The 6,000-nt window shown below is 48.2% G+C and overlaps 1 protein-coding gene across 2 annotated transcripts in view; it reads right to left on the minus strand.

The window, feature by feature from the left end:
- Positions 1–2,965, minus strand: part of ADAMTS10 (ADAM metallopeptidase with thrombospondin type 1 motif 10) — a 34,817-nt gene extending 31,852 nt beyond the window's left edge. The window contains exon 1 of one of the 2 annotated variants that reach the window (XM_051972487.1): positions 2,694–2,936. The gene's annotated coding sequence lies outside the window, so the exon portion shown is untranslated. Of the gene's footprint in view, positions 1–2,693 lie in introns of both variants that reach the window. The other variant, XM_051972488.1, reaches the window with a different exon arrangement.
- Between the last annotated feature and the right edge of the window lie 3,035 nt (positions 2,966–6,000).

The following is a 6,000-nucleotide window of genomic DNA, read 5'->3' on the forward strand; positions in this document are numbered from 1 at the left end:
AAGTCTCAGCTCTGTCCTTTACTCAATATATGTAATTTTGCCAATATGTATAATAATGACTTTGGGGTGAGTTCTTTCCATTTGATGGTCTTTGGACAGGTGGATAAAGAGGAGGGTGGGAGAAAAAGATTCAGAGAGAGAGAGGGAGAGAGACAGATCTGTAAAATAAGGCAAAGCTCAGTGTCTTTTGGGATCTCTAACATTGTGGACTGTATTAAGGATTCTTTCTGTCGCCTAACTGGGTATTCCCAAGGCTCTGTTCTTCACCCTACTCTCCTTTTCCTCTATTCCAGCTATTCTATTTGAGGGTCTTGGTATCAAAGAAATAGCTGGAAGGGATCTCAGAGACCAGGCAGTCCAATCTTGTCATTCCTCATTTGGATGGGAACGCTGATGAGTTTAAGTGACTTGCCCATCTCTAGTAAATGTCTGGGGTGGAACCTGACCCAAGGAATTCTGAACTCCAAGTCCAGCGCCCTGTGCAGTTTTATGTTAACTTTCATCAGGTGTCTATGGACAGATAATTCCCCTTTCAGAAAGAAGCTCCTGACCTCGGTCTCCATCTGCTTCGTGTGGATCACCTTCCCTCCAAAATTGGTTCTTTCTGTATTCCTGCTCTGTCACCTGATCCAGACACCTTTATTTTTCCTTCAGGAAGCCTTCCCACCCCAAATTTGGGAATGACACCCTCTCCTCCCCTTATCTCTCATGATATTTTGTAATTCTTCTCTTTAATATATTCATGTAACATATTTTACATGTTTATATGTAACATTGTATTTACCGACCAAAAGGCAGTCTCCTTCATATCTGAAAGGAGCTGTCTTCTAGCTTCTGTTTGTAATACTCCATTGAGAGGGAGCTCATTACTAGGCTTTGGGATAGCAAGGGGTTAGGCTTTCTCCTCCTTCCTATCTATCTATCTATCTATCTATCTGTCTGTCTATCTGTCTGTCTTTATATATCCCTAGCTTTCAGAGAGATCGTCTAATCCAATACCCTGTTTATAATAGATGGAGAAACTGAGGCTCAAACTTGCTGGAGTCTCACAGGTATTAAGTGGCAGGCCAGGCTTCAAAGCCAGAGTCTTTGAAACCAAATCTCTTTCTACTGGATACACTGACTCCAAATCCCATCTGTTGTTATTTCATTTTTCAATTGTCTCCTCTCTGCAGGCTGATGGAGCTCCCCAGGCATAGGGGCCCTGTTGACTCAGCTCTGTCTCCCCCACAGGACAACAGAGCCCAAGTCTGGCCTTCTGGTGATTAGATTTTCCCTTTAGCTCTTTCCATATACTTCTAATAGCAGAGACTAGAGGGTCTTTTTTTTTTCTCAGGGAATGGGAAAAAGGGCTGGACATTGTTCTAATTTACAGGGAGTTGGGGTCATGGGACTGCAGCTCTCTTGTTAGAGAGAAGAGGAAGACTTGGGGCTGTTTCTAGAGACTCTCAGAAATTAGAGGTGGGGGGGATGAGAGGTAGGGAACCCATACAAAGCCCTGGGATTCTTAGTGCCTAGTTCATGTTCGCTGAATTGAGCCAAAGCTGGGGAAGATGCCCTTCCCCCACCCCCTGGGCCTGGATTCCTGGTCTGGCCCTTCCTGAGCTGCTGTTTGGAGTCTCCGCCCTATCCCCCTGGTCGGGTCCTGGACAATCCGCCTGGGCTGCAATCCTGTCCTTCCTGGCATGCCCCCAGCTTCCCGTGGCCTCCTAGGTGCTTGTGAGCTGGGAAAGGTAGGGGAGGCCCACAGTCTCCAGGGTGACCCCATATACCCCCTATCCCACTCCAACCTAGAAACCCAAATTTAGGACTGATAGCGGGATCCTGCTCTCCAGTGTCTAGACTCATTCATTGAACCTGCTCAGGTTGACCGGACTGCCTGGATCCCATGCTTTCCCCCACCCCCACCCTCTCTCCCAGCCCAGCCGGGGCCCCTGGAGATACAGACAAGCAAAGAGCCTTCGAGCCTGAGCCAGAAAGGAGGGGGCAGAGGGCTTTTGGCATGGGATCCCGGGCCTTGGGGGAGGTAGGGGAGCAGAGGGGCTGGGCAAGAGCCAAAGGATGTGGCCTGGTAATTAAAGGGCCCGGCTCCCCGGGGGATGGCTGTGGAGAGACAGCGACAGAGAGAGCCCGCATTCTCACTCGCTCGCTGCCCGGAGACTTTCTGCCTTCTGAGTCAGGAGAATTAAAGTGGAAAGCACACAAGGGCAGGCCCACAAGAGACAGAGCTGGCCAGACACACGGAGAAAGGCTCTCTCCCACACAAACCCTCAAACATGCGCCCTCATTCAGAGCCGAGCTGGCTGGAGCGCGCTCTGTCTCCGGGTCTCCGTCTGTCTGTCTGGCTCTCGGACACACACACACATTCGGGCTCACACACATATGCGCGCGCGCGCGCTCTCACACAGACATGGTTTCCTGAGCTCATCGCTGTAACACAACTTGTAATTCTTATGGAAACTCTGAATGATGAGCTGGGGGGTGGCTGGTCTGCCTCCCCGGGAGGGAGGGACAACCTCCCCCCCCCCCATGCTTCACTACTCGCCCCCTTTAGATCTCTAAAGAACGAAAGGCAGCCAGCAGCTTCCCCGCACTCCCATCCCCGACCCCTTTCCCTCTTTTGAGCCGAGCCATAAAGCATCCACTTCTGGAAGGGGGGAAGGGGGCGGGACAGGATGGACAAATGCCTTTACCTGGTTCCTGGTCCCTGGCTGTCCGGGATGGCCCTTTGGGTGGCGCTTGGTGCTGGGGGCAGCCGGTCCCAACGTGAGACCCAGCGGAGCACAGGGAAGTGGGAAGGCTGAGTGGCTCCAGGCTCCCGACTCCGGACTCTGGACTCCGGGCTCCGGGCCCGGCGCCTGCTGCACCAGCCCTAGCCCCAGCTGACTCTTCCCCCTCCTCCCGGCCAGCTGTGGCGGCAGGAAGGGAGCTGTAATCACAGAGGCCTGAGCCGCTGCAGCAGCGGCTGGATGGGGAGGGGGGGAGAGGTGGAGGGAGCAGGGAGAGAGGGGGGAGGGGGAGAGGGGGAAAGAGAGAGAGAGAGAGAGAGAGAGAGAGAGAGAGAGAGAGAGAGAGAGAGAGAGAGAGAGAGAGAGAGAGAGAGAGAGAGAGAGAGAGAGAGAGAGAGAGAGAGAGAAGAGAAACTTCCTGAGAAATTTTGCAAGCATTATTTTAAAACAACAACAACAAAAACAAACCAAAAATTCCAATCCCCACATATCCAGAAACCCGCCTGTTCAGCTCCCTCCTGACCTCCCTGTGGTGCAGCCTTCTCTCCCTCCATTTTTCCTCTCCTCTCTCTCAGTGTACCCCTTTCTGTCTAACCATTAAAATGAACTGTTTGCCTCTATCCGGGAGGAACCAGGGAGTCTGGGGCCCCAGGTCCAGCTGCCACAGCTTCTCAGTTTGGCCAGATGTTCGGGCTGCTGCCCCAAGGCCAGGGCAGAAAGTGCCCCAAATCAGGCCTAGCCCCAGGTCAAATACTGGAATTTCAACTCCACAAAGCTTTTATCAAGGGCCTCCTAATGAGTGCCAGGCCTCCTGCTGGAGATACCACTGCCCTACTCCCCACCCCATCCCCCCTTGCCCTCAAGGAGTTTACTGCTCTAAGGAGTGGAATTGAACTCAGATAAGAAATACAGACAAAAGCTCTTTGGGCACTGGAGATGGGCTTGCTATTAGGGAAGAGGGAGATCATAAAAGGTCTCATCCTAACAATTTTGGGTCTAATCCTAACCTCAGATCCAGCCTCCAGATCTAATCTCCATCCTAATGCTAATATTAATCCCAGCTCCAGCTTTATTGTTAATCCTCATCCCAAACCCAGGTCCTAGCTTCCAACCCCAATGGAGGGTTTTGTGTTTTTGCTCAAGGCTGGAGATCCTTAAAACATTCCATCTCCTGCCTTCCTGTCTTGGTCCAGCCAATGCCCTGGGTCTGAAAAGCTCCCTCTACTTCTGTTTCTTAAAATCCCTAAATTCCCTTAGCTCCACCTTTTCCTATCTGAGGATTTTCATGATTTTGAAATCTCCCATCCTAGTTACGGTGGTTCTCCTCTCTACTGAAATAACTTTGTATTAAATAAGTTGTATTACACAGCAGCTGGAGAACTGGTCTAAAAGTCAAAAAATCTGTCTTGAAATCCTGCCTCTGAAACCTACTGGGTGTGTGACCTAGGGCAAATAAATCATTTAGCCTCTGGACCAGTGGTGTCCAACTCCCATAGCCACTAAACAGGCTGCATATTGAATTAGAAAGCCATAGATCAATAACTAGAGCCTTCCATGGATGGAAGCCAGGCCAGGAGTTGGAATGACCTGAGTTCAAATGTAGCCTGAGACACTTAACTGTGTGACTCTGTGTTTGCCTTAAACCCCTGGAGAAGAAAATGATGAGTTAACTGCAGTATCTTTGCCAAGAGAATCCCAGGGACAGTATGGTCCTGGGATCATGAAGAGTCAGAACAACATATTGAATAGCTCCAGGAAAATGTAAACTCCTTGAGGGCAGGTACAATTTTTTTTTGTTGTTGTTGTATTCCCCAACTCCTTGTACAGTGTTTGGCATTAAGAGGTTCTTAAGAGATGTTTGTTGAATTGATTTAGAGGGATCAAGTACCAGGAATACAGGGGGTTGGGGGATCTGGCAGCTTTTGTTAATCACTAGGGTATCATATAGAAAGTCTGACTTGAGGCTGAGGCATTTTCTTCATGTGAGGTGGGTGCCTGGAGTACCTTCTGCTCACTTATTTCCCTTTTGCCTCCACTTAAGCCTCATCCTGTGTTTGGAGAAAGACTAAGCAGATGCTGCTATTCCAAGCCCAGATACCACTCCTCACACACCCCCAGACCACAGAAGGAAAAGTGACCCAGTTAATTGTTACTTTCTTCAGTCAATGCACCCACTGACTCTTAATTCCTCCTCTCCTAATTATTACAATTCCAAGTTGCCCATAGCTGAAGCAAACAGCTTTATTCTCTTACTCCACCAATTATCTAAATAGTTTCCTTTTTCTGACTTTCTGGTCATCAACCAATTATTCAGTTAATAAGCACTTGCTACCAGTCCGACTGTGAACTGTGTTAAGTAGCAAGCATACAAAGACAAACATGAAATAATACAAGCCTTCAAGGATCTTTGCCCTTTCCTTTCAATGTGTCCTCTGGAACCCACCCTGGTGAACCAACTCACTTTTACTTCTGCTTTTATTCCACTTACAACCTGTATTATTTTGAGACAGTCACATAATTTCCTTGATTTCCTCATCTGTAAAATAGGAGGATTGTTCTAGATGATCTCTGAGGCTCCTTTCAGCTCTGGTTAGAATCCTATCATCTTTCCATATTCTGGAAATAGAAATCCAACTCTGCAGAAAATTTTTAACCTTCCTCTCTAGCATCAAGTAAGTGATTCTTTTTTTCCCCTCATGATCCCTTAGGAGCAGGAGGAGGAGCTGGTCAACTGGTTGTTCTTTCCTGCCACTTCCCAAATCTTTCACTACTCAGTAACTCATGCATCCACTTTGGAGCTTCATCCCCCATCCATTGATATCATCCCAGTCCAGATCATTGTGGGAGTTATCTCTCATCCTAACAACAAGCATTTGTTAAGCACCCACTATGTGCTCAAATGTGAATGAGATATATTATTCCTATTTGACTATGGAATATCATAGATAGAAAAGCCGTACACATGAAAAAGAGGCAGGAATGATACACCTCATTCATATCTGAGCACATAATAGGTGCTTAACAAATGCTTCTTTGTTAACTGAATGATTAACAGAGGAGCATAGTCACTGGGAAAGGATCTGATCAAGGAGGAGTTGAGGGAAGGGATGAATAAGGATGGGGGAAAGGACAGGTCCCTTGAAGGAATTGGCAATTCAGTTAACCCTTGAAAACTTCTAGGGGGTTCCAAGAAACAGCAGTAAGGAGGAAGAATATTCTCCCTCTTTTCACAGGGAGTTCAGTATCTATATCACAACCTTCTCTGTTTCTT

The sequence above is a fragment of the Antechinus flavipes genome, chromosome 1 (genome assembly GCF_016432865.1).
Source record: "Antechinus flavipes isolate AdamAnt ecotype Samford, QLD, Australia chromosome 1, AdamAnt_v2, whole genome shotgun sequence".
Taxonomy (NCBI): domain Eukaryota; kingdom Metazoa; phylum Chordata; class Mammalia; order Dasyuromorphia; family Dasyuridae; genus Antechinus; species Antechinus flavipes.